Below are 22,639 nucleotides of genomic sequence, written 5' to 3'. Positions count from 1 at the left end.
GTAGCCCGGGACGCGGCTGGAGGGCGATCGATGCAGCTTGCTGCGTAAATGAAAACGAATCCTAGAGCAGCAGTCGGCAGTGAGAACAATTCCACAGGAAGCTTCGCCTGACCTCCCTGTTTACTGAAATGTTTTTGCCGCGTCGAACACGCAAAGATCGTGGGAAAGCTATGATCCCTTCGCGTAAATTGTACAGTCTTTTCACTTTCACGTAAGTTCGATGTAACAGAGCCTCAGGCTACGTATTTACTATAAGGCGTTCGATGAAATACAGTAAGCATTTGACGAGGTGGTAGCACGGGCAATTTCTAGCAAGAAATATCCTACAGAAACATACGTTCAGTTTTTAATAGGGTTATATCTGTAACTACTTAACTGATACACATGGGCTTTTAAATTGATTACTAAAACGTACGACTCAAAGATTCACTTATTGCCTCAAACGGTATTGAAAACCCTGGGCTAGCAGGACAGAGCGGATGCGGTTATATTTGTGGAAAGGGGCCAAACTAAGTTACTGTCAGTTGCACTCAACATATAAACTTTATTTCTTAAAACACACGCAATCACACTAGCAAGAATCAAAAACTCTCAAGGTTTTAATGAAAGACCTCTTTTGATTTAATTTAGATCGCCTGAAGGCTATATCGAAAATCGTAGGTACAAGGCCTAAGCAAGGAATTGAGTACAGGAGTTCTTCTGGAGATTTCACTTCTTTAGAAAATTTTTTTTATATTCAGTATAAGTGGCTGAAGGTCTTAGCTTAAATCTTCCCCATAGAACTCGGCTGAAGGCCACACATTAATCAAGAACAGTGTTACGGCTTAAGGCCTAGACAAAGATTTTCAATGTTTAATCTAAATAGGCTGAAAACTCAGCTGAAGGCCGCAGATCAACCAAAAAATTTAACGGCTTAAGGCCTAGGAAGAAGAGCTTTCAATATGAAAAGGCTGAAGGCCTTATCTTAGAATATTTCGTGCAAAACTCGGCTGAAGGCCTCATACTAAAGAATAACAATCTTATGACTTAAGGGCAAAACAAGGATTTTGAATTTTTAATATAAGAGGGAGTAAAACTCGGCTGAAGGCCATACACCATGCAGAAAACAATTTTAGGCTTAAGGCCTAAAGGGAAGAGCTTCTAAATTTCAATTAAATAGGCTAAAGGCTTTATGCTAAAATGCCTCACATAAAGCTCGGCTGAAGGCTACATCGAAACCCAAACAATCTCACGGCTTAAAGCCCAGACAAAGAAATTTCCAATTTTTAATTTAAGCTGGAAAACTCAGCTGAAGGCCACATTCAAACTAGAAAATATTTCTTATGGCTTAAGGCCTAGATAAAATTTTCAATTTTAATTTTGAAAGGCCGAAACGCGGCTGAAGGCCATATACCAAACAAGAAACATTTTTTTTCTTTTTTACGGCTTAAAGCCTAAGAAGAAAAGCCTTGTGATTTTAATAAGCTAAAACTCGTCTGAATGCCACACAGGGTACTTAAGACTAAAAAGGAAATCACTATGTAAAACACAAGGAGCGGCTCTCAGAAGGTTACCTGGGAAGGTAACACTAACGCACTTTTAGATGAGACAGGCAGCCAGACTGACAACGTCTTAATCGGAAGGCAACCCAACGGAAAGCCAGCCAACGTACCAACTAACAAGATCAGTTCTGCTCCACCTGAATGGCAAAACGACAACAAGATGTCAATAGCACAACATTCTGGATAATGGTGCCCAATCCAGCCAAGTCAGAATAAATGCCCAAAACTACCAACACACCTCAGCTGCCGAACTACACGCCATGCTGGACATCATCAACATGACGAGGAAAATACACTGCCAAAAATTACGTCAACGCCCAGGGCAGGTAACTGGAACGTCAACGGCCAAAAGGCAGAAGATACTGCTGGTACACTTCATTAATGAAGGAATCAATTAAATTAAGTTAAACACCACACAGGAAAACGGCTGCAACTCTAGCCGACTTCAATGCACGCACATTGTTGCTTGCGGGAACCTCCAAGAAAGCGACAGCCAGGATCAAACGAAGTGATGTGATAGCAGTTGAGGCTTGATAATAGGTTGAGTGAGCACTCAACTTTAGTGTCCAGGGTTGGTGGGCGACGAACTTCGTAACCCTCGCTAGAAGCGCCTCACAACTCCAACCGCGCGTGCACGTCGCCAGTGGCTCCGGCCTGACCACGCGCCACGGAGACTTCCTCGCTGCTCTGCCCCAACCGACCGACCACTTACACCCGGAAACGGTCAAAAGACCAAATACACGTCGGCCGATGAGACGACCGACCGAATGACCAACCAATGGTCCAGAATGAGATTTTCGCTCTGCAGCAGAGTGTATGCTGATATGAAACTTCCTGGCAGATTAAAACTGTGTGCCGGACCGAGACTCGAACTCGGGACCTTTGCCTTTCGCAGGCAAGTGCTCTACCATCTGAGCTACCCAAACACGACTCACGCCCCGCCCTCACAGCTTTACTTCTGCCAGCTGGACTACAGTAGGAGACGAGATACTGGCAGAAGTAAAGCTGTGAGGACGGGGCGTGAGTCATGCTTGGGTAGCTCAGATGGTAGAACACTTGCCCGTGAAAGGCAAAGGTGCCGAGTTCGAGTCTCGGTCCGGCACACAGTTTTAGTCTGCCAGGAAGTTTCAACCAATGGTCGTTCCCACTCCAGTCTCCTTCCGTCGGACAGTGCATGTGTGTCGCCAGCGGACGGCAAGTACTGGCTGTCCGTACCTCATAAGCGCTGCGTCCCCGACTGCTGCGTTCCGACTGAGCTCCCAACTAAACTCCAGACAGACGGCGGCCTGGAAATAATATCGGTCGCTCCAGAGATAGTATGACAGTGCACTTATCGATAAGCGCTGCTTCTGCCACTCACAGGCAGGTATGGCAGGATGTTAGTGACGCCAGTAAATGGAATAAGAAAACGAGGCGGCAGTACGGTAAGAGAAGATGGCAAACAATAAACGGGATGAACACGAGCCTCGCACGGCTCAGGTATGATTTTTTTTTAGTTTAGGTCTCATTTTCCACACTACACTGATTTTGAAGATCAGTTCTCTCCACAAACATACGAGAACCGTAATGACTTGTAATTTCACTGTTGATGTTTGGTGAAACATTTTTGTACGGAAAAAACACACACACATGGATTACAGTAAATAATACACTGCTGAGTCACAACATTAAGACCACTACCCATCGCGTGACTGAATGTCTTCTGGTGGCGTTGCGGCCATGTGACCCTGTTAAGGCAAATATATAAGCGGAGAAGAGACGAATGGGGAATCATTCTGGCAACCATACGGGCCGAAAATAGAGAAATACACTGATATAAGCTACTTTGACAAAGGATAGAGTGTTATGGGCGGGTGCCTGGGAACAAACATCATGGGAAAGGCAAAACTAGTCGGCTGTTTGCGTGAATCTGCGGAAAGTGCTTGAAGGACGGTGAAATCACGACTGTGAGTCATTGGACGCCCACGCCTCATCACGGAATATAGAAGTCTGGTGCTTGTCCGACCTGTAAAGCAGGATGGACGGCAATCTATGGATGGAGTACAATCCTGGTGCAGGCAGAAGCGTTTCGGAACATACCGTTCAGCGCACGTTGTTGGACATGGGGCTCCATGGCAGGACGACCCCTTCGAGTTCCAATGCTGAAGTAACGACATCGCCAATTACGATTGAAGTGGGAGGGGGATCATCGTGACTGGACCATGGATCAATAGAAACGTATCGTTTAGTCGAATAGCTCACGTTTCTTATTACACCACATCGAAGGTTGTGTTCGGATTCTCTGTCATTCAGGCGAACGACTGCTTGAAACTTGGACTGCGCCACGGACGCAAGCCTGTCGGGGGAAATATTTCGCTGTGGGGGCGTTCACTTGGACATCCATGAAACCTGTGGTAGTAATCGAAGCCACCATGACAGCTGTGGACTGAGTAACATTATTGTGTGCCACCTACAGTCCTCCATGTTTATTGTCATTCCCGACGACGATGGCATCTTATAGCAGGATTACTGTCCATCTCATGTGGACAGAATCGTGCCATTCGCAGGGAGTTCGTGACATGTGAGTAGACATCTGGTACTACGTACTTTCGGAAACCTACCAAGGACTTTTCGAGTGCGTTCCACGTAGAATCGCTGGTGTATTGCTTCCCATAGGTGGACTGGCACCATATTAAACATACCGTCATGTTTGGACTCATCAACGTGTATCTGACTCTTATTTTACCAGTTATTTACCCTTGCAACCTAGTTTTGGGTTACTCGCCAAATACAATCTCCACAGAAATTTTTCTGCATACCTCGCGGGATTAACACCGATGGAAGGAAGGATATTGCGTAGAAATGGCTTGGCCACAGCTTCGAGGATTTGGGAATTAGGGCCGGCCGGTGTGGCCGTGTGGTTCTAGGCGCTTCGGTCTGGAACCGGGCGACCGCTACGGTCGCAGGTTCGAATCCTGCGTCGGGCATGGATGTGTGTGATGTCCTTAGGTTGGTTAGGTTTAAGTAGTTCTAAGTTCTAGGGGACTGATGACCTCAGCTGTTGAGTCCCATAGTGCTCAGAGCCATTTGAACCATTTGGGAATTAGGAGTAGAGGTGCTGGCGGAAGTAGAGCTCTGAGGACTGCTACTGAGTCGTGCTTGGACAGCCCAGGCGGTGGAGCATTTCTCGAGAAACACAAATCCCCAGGTTCTAGGCCCGGTATGGTCCGAAAATTTTAACCATCCAGGAAGTTTCATAGCAACGTACACCCTACTGGAGAGTGAAAACTGGTGCTGGAAACAATTCACTAGTCTGTGGTCATGGGTGGCCGCAGGTTTTAATGTCAGTAGGAGCAGAACTTTTTCCACTTACATGTGTTCTGGACATTTTGATGACATTGTGAACTGCTCATTCTGATCACCATTATAAAACGTCCCATTTTTCCAATTTTACGTATTCCCGCCATTTACGTTGTTCTCTGTTGGTCTTATCAAATGCTGTATTCCCCCAGTAAACTGTGTTCTAGCCATTAAAAATTGTTTGAGCACATATAAACCAATTTAAATGTTTATTTTGCGTAATATTCACCTATCATGCAGTGAATGCAGTTGGATATAAATTAGTAACTCGAAAAAACTAAAAACGGGTCTTGACATTCAACTGTGTAAAGTTGGTCAAATATATTTTCATTAAAGCCTCGTCGAGCGCACCTAACAACAATTTTCTACAATACGTTTGTAGTGACTGCGAATGATTGTTTCACGTAACATCGTCCCATTTTGGAGGACGCGTGGCCCGAGGGGGCTTACGATGCTTCAGGCAAGATGCAGAAGCTGCCGGGTGCTGCAGATCATAGTCTTGCGGCGAGCGTTACACGGCCTGTTCTTCATTAGAGTTGCTGAGTTGCACCGCGAAGCTGGCATCCCACCCCTCCTCAGCGATACGACACGCCGGCAACGTGCTTTTATCTTTCCCGTCGTGTCTCGAAACCGGCACACCCAGAACCTCCGTACATATGACAGGAGCGAAACTTGGAATCACAGGCAGTTCTTGTGGCTGCTAAGCGTTTGAGACACTCATTTATAAGTCATTTCATTTCAGCCTTACACATCTAAGTCATCTTTCTTTCGCTAATTAACAATCACTAATCAACCGCCGCCATGTCCTACTGATCAACGCCTGAATAGTTAACGTCATACCCTAACGTGCAGTATGGTCACAAATTGTTATTCTTACAGGTATCGACGGAAAATGCGGAACTGTATGCTCTGGCTGCTGATGAATCAATGTGTGACGCTGCAGAGCAATTTCACCACGCAGCTGCCAACGATAGTTTAGAGGGGACGCGTTGATGCCAGGGCATAAAGTCTATGCGAATTTCATTCCGCCTACTTGAGCAGTAACTATGCCCCGCAGATAGATGCGTAACAATATACGCAGATGTCAGCATTTGACGGCTGACGAGTAGTTGAGCTGAAAGAAGCCGGTTGGAGTAAACGGCGAATCGCTCGATTTTTGAGTAGGAGCGATGTCTGTATCACCATTTACGGAAGCGGTCGACCTAGAGAGACGACAGAACGGGAGGACCTACCAATCGTCAGAGAGGCACTCGAGCCCCGGATTCACCATGATCATCGATCCGACATGCAAGTGGCGCTTTAGTGACCACAAGGACCATTAATACGAGGCTGACAGAAAGGGAGCTGAGCTCACGACGCCCCTTGCGCCGACTACCTCTGTACATTAACAAGCCCGTTTGCAGTCGTGTCGAGGACATTCGACCTGGAATCTAATTCAATGAAGTAGGTAAGTCCAGCTTCGAACTGAGTCCCGATGACCAACGAAGACGTGTCTGAAGACGCCCTTGCGTGGGAAAGTGACATGACTGTCGCCCGCCATGCCACCCGACAACCAGAGGTGATAGTTAGCGTGCCACTTCACTTCGTAGCTGGACCCCATTGGTTGTTATCAGCAGTACCCATAACAGCACAGCCATACGTCGACGATATTCCATGCCGTTTTGTTTTTCCTTCATGGCAAGCCATCCTGTGCTTACGTTTCAGTAACACGACAAGGGTTTTTTCGTGCTTCCCAAACCCTACCTTGGCCAGCAGGGTCCCTTGACCTCTCCACAACTGAGAAACTTTGGAGAATTACGGGTAGGCCCATCCAACGAACTTGGGATTTTGACGATCAAACGCGCCAATTGGACGGAATTTGACACGATGTCCATAAGGACATCTAACAACTCTTATCGCCGGCCGCGGTGGTCTAGTGGTTCTAGGCGCGCAGTCCGGAACCGCGGGACTGCTACGGTCGCAGGTTCGAATCCTGCCTCGGGCATGGATGTGTGTGACGTCCTTAGGTTACTTAGGTTTAAGTAGTTCCAAGTTCTAGGGGACTGATGACCACAGAAGTTAAGTCCCACAGTGCTCAGAGCCATTTGAACCATTTTAACCAACTCTTATCAATCAATGCCAAGCGCAATAACTCAAATGGTTCAAATGGCTCTGAGCACTATGGGACTCAACATCTTAGGTCATACGTCCCCTAGAACTTAGAACTACTTAAACCTAACTAACCTAAGGACACCACACACACCCATGCCCGAGGCAGGATTCGAACCTGCGACCGCAGCAGTCCCGCGGTTCCGGACTGCAGCGCCAGAACCGCTACACCACCGCGGCCGGCAAGCGCAATAACTACTTGCATAAGGGACAAAAGTGGACCAACGCGTTGCGAAATCTTTGTCTATTTGTGAAGCTCTTCTTTTTGCATAAATCATTCAATTTTTCTGACATTGTGATCATTTGTTTTTCTGTACATATACAGCACATCTATTAATCTCCATCCCATTTGGATAATTCCTTGGTGGTGCGTCTTCTTTTGTCTTAGAGTGTAAATGCCGACTGGCAATAGCCGTTTGAAGTTTATGACAATGTGCGCACGTAATAACGTGGGAACTGGAAGGCAGCAGTTTCGTGATGGAACTCTCACCATCGCTATTTGTTTTAATGGGACCTCATACACATGTAGTAATTACGCCACTCTGTCGATTGGTAACTTAACTTCATTTTAATATAACCTATTAACAATACCAGGGCTTTGCTGAGATGTAATGTGTGGTGTCACCGCCAGACACCACACTTGCTAGGTGGTAGCCTTTAAATCGGCCGCGGTCCGTTAGTATACGTCGGACCCGCGTGTCACCACTATCAGTGATTGCAGACCGAGCGCCGCCACACGGCAGGTCTAGAGAGTCTTCCTAGCACTCGCCCCAGTTGTACAGCCGACTTTGCTAGCGATGGTTCACTGACAAAATACGCTCTCATTTGCCGAGACGATAGTTAGCATAGCCTTCAGCTACGTCATTTGCTACGACCTAGCAAGGCGCCATTACCAGTTACTATTGATGCTGTAAAACATGTACCGTCAAGAGCGATGTTCACCAATTATGGATTAAAGGTAAGTATTCCAGCAGCTACGTATTATTTTTGCTAGTCTCATTTCCCTGTCCTGTTCCAGACCTCAAGCCAGCCTACGTGAGCTTAAACGCGTGCCTTTCGGCTTCCTCAGAGTGGATTGGCTGTCTTGCCAATCCACAACATAATGTATCTTTCGTTGTGAGATATGCATTGTACACAAGTAACAAAATCCCGAATATTCTGGTTCTGGAAACATAAATTTAATTTTGCTTTTTTCGTCTTATAAATACTGCACTGTACTTACCTTTTCAAGGTAGTGACATTTTTAAAATTTTACTTCCTTTTTTACGTATTTGTATCTAACGACCATTTATAACACGACAGTTCTTTCTTTTGCCGTTGGCAAGGACGAACAGTGCACGTGCTTCTAGGAAAAATGCAAATACATTGCTCCAGAATAATGACAGTAACTAAAATATCCTCTGCAAAGATATGACGTGGAGTGTCGAAATCGATCTTGGAGTAAAAAAGTTATAAAATCACCTTTGCAGGTATAGATATACAGGGTGTTACAAAAAGGTACGGCCAAACTTTCAGGAAACATTTCTCACACAAAAATAAAGAAAAGATGTTATGTGGACATGTGTCCGGAAACGCTTAATTTCCATGTTAGAGCTCATTTTAGTTTCGTCAGTATGTACTGTACTTCCTCGATTCACCGCCAGTTGGCCCAATTGAAGGAAGTTGACTTTGGTGCTTGTGTTGACATGGGACTCATTGCTCTACAGTACTAGCATCAAGCACATCAGTACGTAGCATCAACAGGTTAGTGTTCATCACGAACGTGGTTTTGCAGTCAGTGCAATGTTCACAAATGCGGAGTTGGCAGATGCCCATTTGATGTATGGATTAGCACGGGGCAATAGCCGTGGCGCGGTACGTTTGTATCGAGACAGATTTCCAGAACGAAGGTGTCCCGACAGGAAGACGTTCGAAGCAATTGATCGGCGCATTAGGGAGCACGGAACATTCCAGCCTATGACTCGCGCCTGGGGAAGACCTAGAACGACGAGGACACCTGCAATGGATGAGGCAATTCTTCGTGCAGTTGACGATAACCCTAATGTCAGCGTAAGAGAAGTTGCTGCCGTACAAGGTAACGTTGACCACGTCACTGTATGGAGAGTGCTACGGGAGAACCAGTTGTTTCCGTACCACGTACAGCGTGTGCATGCACTATCAGCAGCTAATTGGCCTCCACGGGTACACTTCTGCGAATGGTTCATCCAACAATGTCAATCCTCATTTCAGTGCAAATGTTCTCTTTACGGATGAGGCTTCATTCCAACGTGATCAAATTGTAAATTTTCACAATCAACATGTGTGGGCTGACGAGAATCCGCACGCAATTGTGCAATCATGTCATCAACACAGATTTTCTGTGAACGTTTGGGCAGGCATTGTGCATTGTGCAGCGTGTGCATGCACTATCAGCAGCTAATTGGCCTCCACGGGTACACTTCTGCGAATGGTTCATCCAACAATGTCAATCCTCATTTCAGTGCAAATGTTCTCTTTACGGATGAGGCTTCATTCCAACGTGATCAAATTGTAAATTTTCACAATCAACATGTGTGGGCTGACGAGAATCCGCACGCAATTGTGCAATCATGTCATCAACACAGATTTTCTGTGAACGTTTGGGCAGGCATTGTTGGTGATGTCTTGATTGAACCCCATGTTCTTCCACCTACGCTCAATGGAGCACGTTATCATGATTTCATACGGGATACTCTACCTGTGCTGCTAGAACATGTGCCTTTACAAGTAAGACGCAATATGTAGTTCATGCACGATGGAGCTCCTGCACATTTCAGTCGAAGAGTTCGTACGCTTCTCAACAACAGATTCGGTGACCGATGGATTGGTAGAGGCGGACCAATTCCATGGCCTCCACGCTCTCCTGACCTCAACCCTCTTGACTTTCATTTATGGGGGCATTTGAAAGCTCTTGTCTGCGCAACCCCGGTACCAAATGTAGAGACTCTCCGTGCTCGTATTGTGGACGGCTGTGATACAATACGCCATTCTCCAGGGCTGCATCAGCGCATCAGGGATTCCGTGCGACGGAGGGTGGATGCATGTATCCTCGCTAACGGAGGACATTTTGAACATTTCCTGTAACAAAGCGTTTGAAGTCACGCTGGTACGTTCTGTTCCTTTGTGTTTCCATTCCATGATTAATGTGATTTGAAGAGAAGTAATAAAATGAGCTCTAACATGGAAAGTAAGCGTTTCCGGACACATGTCCACATAACATATTTTCTTTCTTTGTGTGTGAGGAATGTTTCCTGAAAGTTTAGCCGTACCTTTTTGTAACACCCTGTATATATAACGCCCCATATTAAAATGTGCCTGTGCCCAGTTCCAATTTCTTGGCGTAGAATATATATATATACATATATCCCAGTGTTAAATGTTAACCCAGCTTTCGGCGTAGAACAACAAAACCCGCAAGTGCCTAAGAAGACCTTTGTCAATTATTAAAAGAACACCATAGCTATACATTTATAAACGAAAAAGAAAAGGAAAACACAGACAGTACACATGTACAAAGTCAAAACCACTACTTAACTTAATGGTGTACGCTCCACCTCACACTGGCCTATGTTCAGTGGGCCATGACCCGCCATAAACTGCAGCTACAAACGGTCGCTCACTTACAAGCACATGCGCAAGACAAGGGAAATTACTTGAATGAAGGTGATTTTAGCCTGTTGAACAACTCACGTTTCATCCCTTTATCTTTATTACTACGACGTCTTTAGATTACGTCCCCTCAGCCCCCCCCCCCCCCCCCCCGGCTAACTACTGGCTTTAGGTATAGTTTTTAAGAGATCCTCCTGTTGTCATAGGTAGCTTCATCTACAAGTTTCTTTTCTAGCAAAAGCAACCGTGTGCGGTTATTTTTAGGTTTCATCTCCTGTTTAGCTCGTCTCTTGTTCTATCCATTTCATTTTTTGATATACGTTGATCCACGGTTGGGAATATATGGGCTATTTAGCCCCGCCCTATGTATAAACTTTCTCGTATTCGTATGCGCATGCGCATTCAAGTAACTTCCCTTGTCTTGTGCATGTGCATATAGATAGCGGGTCAGGCTTGTAAGTGATCGACCGTTTATAGCTGCAGTAATTTTAACCATCCAGGAAGTTTCATAGCAACGTACACCCTACTGGAGAGTGAAAACTGGTGCTGGAAACAATTCACTAGTCTGTGGTCATGGGTGGCCGCAGGTTTTAATGTCAGTAGGAGCAGAACTTTTTCCACTTACATGTGTTCTGGACATTTTGATGACATTGTGAACTGCTCATTCTGATCACCATTATAAAACGTCCCATTTTTCCAATTTTACGTATTCCCGCCATTTACGTTGTTCTCTGTTGGTCTTATCAAATGCTGTATTCCCCCAGTAAACTGTGTTCTAGCCATTAAAAATTGTTTGAGCACATATAAACCAATTTAAATGTTTATTTTGCGTAATATTCACCTATCATGCAGTGAATGCAGTTGGATATAAATTAGTAACTCGAAAAAACTAAAAACGGGTCTTGACATTCAACTGTGTAAAGTTGGTCAAATATATTTTCATTAAAGCCTCGTCGAGCGCACCTAACAACAATTTTCTACAATACGTTTGTAGTGACTGCGAATGATTGTTTCACGTAACATCGTCCCATTTTGGAGGACGCGTGGCCCGAGGGGGCTTACGATGCTTCAGGCAAGATGCAGAAGCTGCCGGGTGCTGCAGATCATAGTCTTGCGGCGAGCGTTACACGGCCTGTTCTTCATTAGAGTTGCTGAGTTGCACCGCGAAGCTGGCATCCCACCCCTCCTCAGCGATACGACACGCCGGCAACGTGCTTTTATCTTTCCCGTCGTGTCTCGAAACCGGCACACCCAGAACCTCCGTACATATGACAGGAGCGAAACTTGGAATCACAGGCAGTTCTTGTGGCTGCTAAGCGTTTGAGACACTCATTTATAAGTCATTTCATTTCAGCCTTACACATCTAAGTCATCTTTCTTTCGCTAATTAACAATCACTAATCAACCGCCGCCATGTCCTACTGATCAACGCCTGAATAGTTAACGTCATACCCTAACGTGCAGTATGGTCACAAATTGTTATTCTTACAGGTATCGACGGAAAATGCGGAACTGTATGCTCTGGCTGCTGATGAATCAATGTGTGACGCTGCAGAGCAATTTCACCACGCAGCTGCCAACGATAGTTTAGAGGGGACGCGTTGATGCCAGGGCATAAAGTCTATGCGAATTTCATTCCGCCTACTTGAGCAGTAACTATGCCCCGCAGATAGATGCGTAACAATATACGCAGATGTCAGCATTTGACGGCTGACGAGTAGTTGAGCTGAAAGAAGCCGGTTGGAGTAAACGGCGAATCGCTCGATTTTTGAGTAGGAGCGATGTCTGTATCACCATTTACGGAAGCGGTCGACCTAGAGAGACGACAGAACGGGAGGACCTACCAATCGTCAGAGAGGCACTCGAGCCCCGGATTCACCATGATCATCGATCCGACATGCAAGTGGCGCTTTAGTGACCACAAGGACCATTAATACGAGGCTGACAGAAAGGGAGCTGAGCTCACGACGCCCCTTGCGCCGACTACCTCTGTACATTAACAAGCCCGTTTGCAGTCGTGTCGAGGACATTCGACCTGGAATCTAATTCAATGAAGTAGGTAAGTCCAGCTTCGAACTGAGTCCCGATGACCAACGAAGACGTGTCTGAAGACGCCCTTGCGTGGGAAAGTGACATGACTGTCGCCCGCCATGCCACCCGACAACCAGAGGTGATAGTTAGCGTGCCACTTCACTTCGTAGCTGGACCCCATTGGTTGTTATCAGCAGTACCCATAACAGCACAGCCATACGTCGACGATATTCCATGCCGTTTTGTTTTTCCTTCATGGCAAGCCATCCTGTGCTTACGTTTCAGTAACACGACAAGGGTTTTTTCGTGCTTCCCAAACCCTACCTTGGCCAGCAGGGTCCCTTGACCTCTCCACAACTGAGAAACTTTGGAGAATTACGGGTAGGCCCATCCAACGAACTTGGGATTTTGACGATCAAACGCGCCAATTGGACGGAATTTGACACGATGTCCATAAGGACATCTAACAACTCTTATCGCCGGCCGCGGTGGTCTAGTGGTTCTAGGCGCGCAGTCCGGAACCGCGGGACTGCTACGGTCGCAGGTTCGAATCCTGCCTCGGGCATGGATGTGTGTGACGTCCTTAGGTTACTTAGGTTTAAGTAGTTCCAAGTTCTAGGGGACTGATGACCACAGAAGTTAAGTCCCACAGTGCTCAGAGCCATTTGAACCATTTTAACCAACTCTTATCAATCAATGCCAAGCGCAATAACTCAAATGGTTCAAATGGCTCTGAGCACTATGGGACTCAACATCTTAGGTCATACGTCCCCTAGAACTTAGAACTACTTAAACCTAACTAACCTAAGGACACCACACACACCCATGCCCGAGGCAGGATTCGAACCTGCGACCGCAGCAGTCCCGCGGTTCCGGACTGCAGCGCCAGAACCGCTACACCACCGCGGCCGGCAAGCGCAATAACTACTTGCATAAGGGACAAAAGTGGACCAACGCGTTGCGAAATCTTTGTCTATTTGTGAAGCTCTTCTTTTTGCATAAATCATTCAATTTTTCTGACATTGTGATCATTTGTTTTTCTGTACATATACAGCACATCTATTAATCTCCATCCCATTTGGATAATTCCTTGGTGGTGCGTCTTCTTTTGTCTTAGAGTGTAAATGCCGACTGGCAATAGCCGTTTGAAGTTTATGACAATGTGCGCACGTAATAACGTGGGAACTGGAAGGCAGCAGTTTCGTGATGGAACTCTCACCATCGCTATTTGTTTTAATGGGACCTCATACACATGTAGTAATTACGCCACTCTGTCGATTGGTAACTTAACTTCATTTTAATATAACCTATTAACAATACCAGGGCTTTGCTGAGATGTAATGTGTGGTGTCACCGCCAGACACCACACTTGCTAGGTGGTAGCCTTTAAATCGGCCGCGGTCCGTTAGTATACGTCGGACCCGCGTGTCACCACTATCAGTGATTGCAGACCGAGCGCCGCCACACGGCAGGTCTAGAGAGTCTTCCTAGCACTCGCCCCAGTTGTACAGCCGACTTTGCTAGCGATGGTTCACTGACAAAATACGCTCTCATTTGCCGAGACGATAGTTAGCATAGCCTTCAGCTACGTCATTTGCTACGACCTAGCAAGGCGCCATTACCAGTTACTATTGATGCTGTAAAACATGTACCGTCAAGAGCGATGTTCACCAATTATGGATTAAAGGTAAGTATTCCAGCAGCTACGTATTATTTTTGCTAGTCTCATTTCCCTGTCCTGTTCCAGACCTCAAGCCAGCCTACGTGAGCTTAAACGCGTGCCTTTCGGCTTCCTCAGAGTGGATTGGCTGTCTTGCCAATCCACAACATAATGTATCTTTCGTTGTGAGATATGCATTGTACACAAGTAACAAAATCCCGAATATTCTGGTTCTGGAAACATAAATTTAATTTTGCTTTTTTCGTCTTATAAATACTGCACTGTACTTACCTTTTCAAGGTAGTGACATTTTTAAAATTTTACTTCCTTTTTTACGTATTTGTATCTAACGACCATTTATAACACGACAGTTCTTTCTTTTGCCGTTGGCAAGGACGAACAGTGCACGTGCTTCTAGGAAAAATGCAAATACATTGCTCCAGAATAATGACAGTAACTAAAATATCCTCTGCAAAGATATGACGTGGAGTGTCGAAATCGATCTTGGAGTAAAAAAGTTATAAAATCACCTTTGCAGGTATAGATATACAGGGTGTTACAAAAAGGTACGGCCAAACTTTCAGGAAACATTTCTCACACAAAAATAAAGAAAAGATGTTATGTGGACATGTGTCCGGAAACGCTTAATTTCCATGTTAGAGCTCATTTTAGTTTCGTCAGTATGTACTGTACTTCCTCGATTCACCGCCAGTTGGCCCAATTGAAGGAAGTTGACTTTGGTGCTTGTGTTGACATGGGACTCATTGCTCTACAGTACTAGCATCAAGCACATCAGTACGTAGCATCAACAGGTTAGTGTTCATCACGAACGTGGTTTTGCAGTCAGTGCAATGTTCACAAATGCGGAGTTGGCAGATGCCCATTTGATGTATGGATTAGCACGGGGCAATAGCCGTGGCGCGGTACGTTTGTATCGAGACAGATTTCCAGAACGAAGGTGTCCCGACAGGAAGACGTTCGAAGCAATTGATCGGCGCATTAGGGAGCACGGAACATTCCAGCCTATGACTCGCGCCTGGGGAAGACCTAGAACGACGAGGACACCTGCAATGGATGAGGCAATTCTTCGTGCAGTTGACGATAACCCTAATGTCAGCGTAAGAGAAGTTGCTGCCGTACAAGGTAACGTTGACCACGTCACTGTATGGAGAGTGCTACGGGAGAACCAGTTGTTTCCGTACCACGTACAGCGTGTGCATGCACTATCAGCAGCTAATTGGCCTCCACGGGTACACTTCTGCGAATGGTTCATCCAACAATGTCAATCCTCATTTCAGTGCAAATGTTCTCTTTACGGATGAGGCTTCATTCCAACGTGATCAAATTGTAAATTTTCACAATCAACATGTGTGGGCTGACGAGAATCCGCACGCAATTGTGCAATCATGTCATCAACACAGATTTTCTGTGAACGTTTGGGCAGGCATTGTGCATTGTGCAGCGTGTGCATGCACTATCAGCAGCTAATTGGCCTCCACGGGTACACTTCTGCGAATGGTTCATCCAACAATGTCAATCCTCATTTCAGTGCAAATGTTCTCTTTACGGATGAGGCTTCATTCCAACGTGATCAAATTGTAAATTTTCACAATCAACATGTGTGGGCTGACGAGAATCCGCACGCAATTGTGCAATCATGTCATCAACACAGATTTTCTGTGAACGTTTGGGCAGGCATTGTTGGTGATGTCTTGATTGAACCCCATGTTCTTCCACCTACGCTCAATGGAGCACGTTATCATGATTTCATACGGGATACTCTACCTGTGCTGCTAGAACATGTGCCTTTACAAGTAAGACGCAATATGTAGTTCATGCACGATGGAGCTCCTGCACATTTCAGTCGAAGAGTTCGTACGCTTCTCAACAACAGATTCGGTGACCGATGGATTGGTAGAGGCGGACCAATTCCATGGCCTCCACGCTCTCCTGACCTCAACCCTCTTGACTTTCATTTATGGGGGCATTTGAAAGCTCTTGTCTGCGCAACCCCGGTACCAAATGTAGAGACTCTCCGTGCTCGTATTGTGGACGGCTGTGATACAATACGCCATTCTCCAGGGCTGCATCAGCGCATCAGGGATTCCGTGCGACGGAGGGTGGATGCATGTATCCTCGCTAACGGAGGACATTTTGAACATTTCCTGTAACAAAGCGTTTGAAGTCACGCTGGTACGTTCTGTTCCTTTGTGTTTCCATTCCATGATTAATGTGATTTGAAGAGAAGTAATAAAATGAGCTCTAACATGGAAAGTAAGCGTTTCCGGACACATGTCCACATAACATATTTTCTTTCTTTGTGTGTGAGGAATGTTTCCTGAAAGTTTAGCCGTACCTTTTTGTAACACCCTGTATATATAACGCCCCATATTAAAATGTGCCTGTGCCCAGTTCCAATTTCTTGGCGTAGAATATATATATATACATATATCCCAGTGTTAAATGTTAACCCAGCTTTCGGCGTAGAACAACAAAACCCGCAAGTGCCTAAGAAGACCTTTGTCAATTATTAAAAGAACACCATAGCTATACATTTATAAACGAAAAAGAAAAGGAAAACACAGACAGTACACATGTACAAAGTCAAAACCACTACTTAACTTAATGGTGTACGCTCCACCTCACACTGGCCTATGTTCAGTGGGCCATGACCCGCCATAAACTGCAGCTACAAACGGTCGCTCACTTACAAGCACATGCGCAAGACAAGGGAAATTACTTGAATGAAGGTGATTTTAGCCTGTTGAACAACTCACGTTTCATCCCTTTATCTTTATTACTACGACGTCTTTAGATTACGTCCCCTCAGCCCCCCCCCCCCCCCCCCCCCCCGGCTAACTACTGGCTTTAGGTATAGTTTTTAAGAGATCCTCCTGTTGTCATAGGTAGCTTCATCTACAAGTTTCTTTTCTAGCAAAAGCAACCGTGTGCGGTTATTTTTAGGTTTCATCTCCTGTTTAGCTCGTCTCTTGTTCTATCCATTTCATTTTTTGATATACGTTGATCCACGGTTGGGAATATATGGGCTATTTAGCCCCGCCCTATGTATAAACTTTCTCGTATTCGTATGCGCATGCGCATTCAAGTAACTTCCCTTGTCTTGTGCATGTGCATATAGATAGCGGGTCAGGCTTGTAAGTGATCGACCGTTTATAGCTGCAGTTTATGGCGGGTCATGGCCCATCGAACATAGGCCGGTGTAAGGTGGAGCGTACACCATTAAGTAGTGGTTTTGACTTTGTACATATGTACTGTTTGTGTTTTCCTTTTCTTCTTCGTTTATAAATGTATAGCTATGGTGCTCTTTTAATCATTGACAAAGGTCTTCTTAGGCACTTGTGGGTTTTCTTGTTCTGAAGAATGTGTAGTTATCTACGCCGAAACCTGAGTTAACATTTAACACTAAGTGCTTTTTTCGCAATCGAGGCGGGTTTTAAGTTTTTAAATATATACAGGGTGAGTCACCTAACGTTACCGCTGGATATATTTCGTAAACCACATCAAATACTGACGAACCGATTCCACAGACCGAACGTGAGGAGAGGGGCTAGTGTAATTGTTTAATACAAACCATACAAAAATGAACGGAAGTATGTTTTTTAACACAAACCTACGTTTTTTTAAATGGAACCACGTTAGTTTTGTTAGCACATCTGAACATATAAACAAATACGTAATCAGTACCGTTTGTTGCATTGTAAAATGTTAATTACATCCGGAGATATTGTAACCTATTGTTGACGCTTGAAACCTCCGACGTTCAGTTGCGTATTGTAACAAACACGGGCCACGGTCGGCGAGCAGCATCTGCAGGGACATGTTTACGATGACGACCGTGTTTACGAGTGTGGCTGTAGTGCACTGTTGTGGTTTGGTCTAGCTGTCGCAGTGTTCGCATGTAGCGCTTGCTGCTATTGTTATTCTGCATTCGTCTCCGCACGCACACCAACTGCAGTACACCGTGTTACCAGACGTCTGTGATAGTGTAGTGTTGTAGGAACTGTGACCATGGTGTATTCTAAATCTGAAAAGGCGCAGATGATACTCATCTATGGCGAGTGTCGACGAAATGCAGCTGAAGCCTGCAGGGTGTATGCAGAACGGTACCCGGACAGAGAGCATCCAACGTGCCGCACATTGCAAAACATCTACCGCCAACTGTATACAACAGGTATGGTCGTAGCACGCAAACGGGTCCGTAACAGGCCCGTCACAGGAGAAGCGGGTGCAGTTGGTGTGTTAGCTGCTGTTGCCATGAACCCACACATGAGTACACGGGACATTGCGAGAGCCGGTGGACGGAGTCAGAGTAGTGTCATGCGCATACTGCATCGTCACCGCTTTCACTCGTTTCATGTGTCGCTACATCAGCAATTACATGGTGATGACTTTAATCATCGAGTGCAATTCTGTCAATGGGCATTAACAGAGAATGCGTTGCAGTTCTACCTGTTTACCGATGAAGCGGGTTTCACAAACCACGGGGCAGTGAATCTACAGAACATGCATTACTGGTCCGTGGACAATCCTTGCTGGCTCAGACAGGTAGAGCGACAGCCACCGTGGACTGTAAACGTATGGTGCGGAATCATTGGCGACCACCTCATTGGTCCTCACTTCATTGCAGGGGCCCAAACAGCTGCAACATGCATCGCGTTTCTACAGAATGATCTGCCAATGTTGCTCAAAAATGTCCTACTGGAAACGCGTCGACGTATGTGGTATCAGCATGATGGTGCACCTGCACATTCCGCAATTAACACTAGGCTGACACTTGACAGGATGTTCGACGGGCGTTTCATAGGACGTGGAGGAAGCATAAATTGGCCAGCCCTTTCTCCTGATCTTACACCTCTGGACTTCTTTCTGTGGGGTACGTTAAAGGAGAATGTGTACCGTGATGTGCCTACAACCCCAGAGGATATGAAACAACGTATTGTGGCAGCCTGCGGCGACATTACACCAGATGTACTGCGGCGTGTACGACATTCATTACGCCAGAGATTGCAATTGTGTGCAGCAAATGATGGCCACCACATTGAACATCTATTGGCCTGACATGTCGGGACACACTCTATTCCACTCCGTAATTGAAAACGGAAACCACGTGTGTACGTGTACCTCACCCCTCATGGTAATGTACTGTACATGTGCGTCAGTGAAACAGACCAATGAAAAAGTGTTAGCATGTGGACGTAATGTGCTGTTCCAGTCTCTTCTGTACCTAAGGTCCATCACCGTTCCCTTTGGATCCCTACGTAATTCGGTGCTCTTCGATACACACGATCGAACAGCGCAGGAGTGGTACTCAAGCGTCAACTTTAGGTTACAATATCTCCGGATGTAATTAACATTTTACAATGCAACAAACGGCACTGATTACGTTTTTGTTTATATGTTCAGATGTGCTAACAAAACCAACGGGGTTCCATTTAAAAAAACGCAAGTTTGTGTTAAAAAACATACTTCCGTGCATTTTTTATGGTTTGTATTAACCAATTACACAACTATTGCATTTCATTCTCAGATTTCAATATTTACCTCAAGAAGCATACAACTTTCAGCTGGCTGAGTACAGCAACGTCCGCTTAACTTGCCGCGATCATTTGACCAAAGATGTAAATGTACACCAGCTGTATTTCGAACTGATTATGAACACAGAAATATAAACTGTGTATTTATTTTATACAATAAAAATAAAACTCTTGTATCAATGTGTGATGCACAGTTATTTTGATTCGTGATTTTATTTACTTTTATTTAAATTAAGCGTAAAAATATCAGCCTGATTAATTTTCCGAAGTTTTCATATTCTTGCGTGGAATGTAGGTGCGAAATATTCTTAGTAGCTTCAAAAAGGCTAAAGAAATTGCAACACATAAAAAGTGCGCTAAAATTCAAAGCTCCTCTGTAGAAACGGATACTCGCGCAGATTCAACCAAAAGTGGCATTGGAATATCCACATGAAAAGATAGCATCAATACATTCAATTTTGATAAGATAGTTTCGACCTAGTATCATTACGGATTCCAGATTCCCATAAAGTTTTTCATTCCTCTAGTTCATTGTATAACTCACATTACGTATGTTTTCATCATTTTGGCATGATTTCATGTCATTTTAGATCTTTTCAATGATAACTTTTCAGATATTTTAGTGGATAATAGTCAGGTTTAGTAGTACCAAGAAGTGGAGAGTATTTGAAATCTGTTTGATCATTCAGTAGCTTTCCAGGACGATTGTTGTGGTGACTATGTATCTCCTTTATTTCAGACACAGTCCCTGCGCATTGTGACCACAATGCAGTATATCTTCGTCTGGTACGTAAGTGTGTGTGATTTGCAGACAATGCTGCGCTAAGGTGGAGTCTGTTTACTGAAGTTTCCAGCTTCTTCGGTGTACTTCAAGTACTTTAGTCTCATGTAATATGAGCCACACTGTTTGGAACTGATCTTATAGGCGCTTTTGTTAATTGGGAACTGCTTGTTTTTGTGGTTAAATAAAATTTTTGCTACTCTCGCTGTAGTGTATATCACCTTGATTTTTTACAGAGATTCTTCTGTCTCTTCTGTTTTTGTTTTTTTCTGGATGTTACTGTCTCTAAACGCAAACAAAATTATTTCACTCAGTTACAGGAACCTTGGAGGCTAACGAATGTTGCCTTCACACCACCTCCGACTCTCAAGGAATGTTACAAAAATAAGCATCAGCATATTCCTAATGGGCAGTAAATGCGGAGGAAATGTACACAGTTTACTACGGCCTGATCTACTCTCTCTCTTGTCATATTGCATAAAAAGATGGAAATGGAACCCACCTACACGCGCAGAAATTCGTGAAACCACAAAGGAAGATTATTGGATGAGTTATACCTAGGTTATCATACTTTAATGTTCAATGACTGGGAGGCTTCAGGTAATGTGGTTTATACTGTATTTCACACGTTTTTCATTTCCTGGGACTTTTTTTCAGGTAATCTTATTTACAGATAATTCTGTCATAATACTGAACACATGTTACAATCAACAACAGCTTTACATATCCTGCAGTGTGCCAAGATGATTGGAGACTTTGTTTACAATAACTGATAAACAAGACGTCAAAATAGCGACAGTGTAAGTTGATAAGGATGGTGTTGTATCAATCAAAGTGAGAAAAAATTCATAACTAATAATAGGACAATAGTGTCTGCGTGAAGATATCCGTATATGTTATAATATTTACATTGTAAAGTGTATACTCGAACAAACACATAAGTAACAATACTATTATAAAAATAAATTACTCACTTCCATTGTGTGCATTCTGCTACTACGCCTGCTCTACCCTGGTGCACAAAAGGATATTCAATTTTTCACTAAACTTTAAACTTCCACTAACTTATAGTACTTTTTGGTATCTTGATTCCTATAACGATATATTGTATATCTTATAAACCGTTAATCGGCCCAGACGCCAGGATACGTAGGTCCACTGAAAACATTACTGAGAAGCTTCTCTTTTTTACCGCGTCCTCACAAAAGCGAAGAGGAAATAAAAATAAAAGAGAAGCAGTATTGTAAACTTTAAGCAGAATTCAGGAAAGACCCGCTAGAGAACAAACAAATAATACCAAAATACATTTACAAAACAGTTGCTAAAAGTGCAACAAATTACCTGGATGATTGCAGCTAGAGGTAAGATACACAATAAACTGAAGTGATAAATAAATAATATATTATATTTTTATACTAAAAGTCGCGTGGCTTTTGCAAAAAATTTCAAAACTGGGTGGGCATTGGGGAAGGGTCTCAAAAACGTGTGGCCGTGGCAAAAACGGGTAATATGTTAACCCTAGTTATGTCTTTTCCACAAGAAATTCCTACAGAAATAAAATAACGACGTACACTGATCAGTTCAAACAGTATGACCACATGCTTAATAGCGTGCTGGTCACATTTGGAATGCAATACAGGAACGGTTCTGCTTGACATGTATTTAAAAAATCCTCGGTAGGTTTTTGGAGGTACTTCGCACCACATGTATATGGTCAGATTACACAAATGTCGTAAATTAACAGGCTTTCTTTTAATTTACGTCTATGGTCACAAACTTTTTGTTAACAGATTACCGGTTTCGGTCTGTAATGACCATTATCAGATCTGCAGCAAAATGGGAAAAAACATAAATACACTCGCAAACTGTATAAAGCTTAAGAGCAATACACAGACCATAATGAAAAGTGGTACTGACAAAATTTACATATGTGCGCTTTAAATATGAAGAGTTATAT

The 22,639-nt window shown here is 44.4% G+C and overlaps 1 protein-coding gene across 2 annotated transcripts in view; it reads left to right on the top strand.

Annotated features, from left to right (window-relative positions):
• LOC126161681 (L-gulonolactone oxidase-like) overlaps positions 1–20,771 on the top strand; it is a 137,429-nt gene extending 116,658 nt beyond the window's left edge. For both annotated transcript variants that reach the window (XM_049917695.1, XM_049917692.1), the window contains one exon: positions 20,641–20,771. The gene's annotated coding sequence lies outside the window, so the exon portion shown is untranslated. The remainder of the gene's footprint in view (positions 1–20,640) is intronic.
• The last annotated feature ends 1,868 nt before the right edge of the window (positions 20,772–22,639 follow it).

Source organism: Schistocerca cancellata, chromosome 2, assembly GCF_023864275.1.
Source record: "Schistocerca cancellata isolate TAMUIC-IGC-003103 chromosome 2, iqSchCanc2.1, whole genome shotgun sequence".
Lineage (NCBI taxonomy): Eukaryota > Metazoa > Arthropoda > Insecta > Orthoptera > Acrididae > Schistocerca > Schistocerca cancellata.
This window is presented reverse-complemented; position numbering and strand designations above follow the sequence as displayed.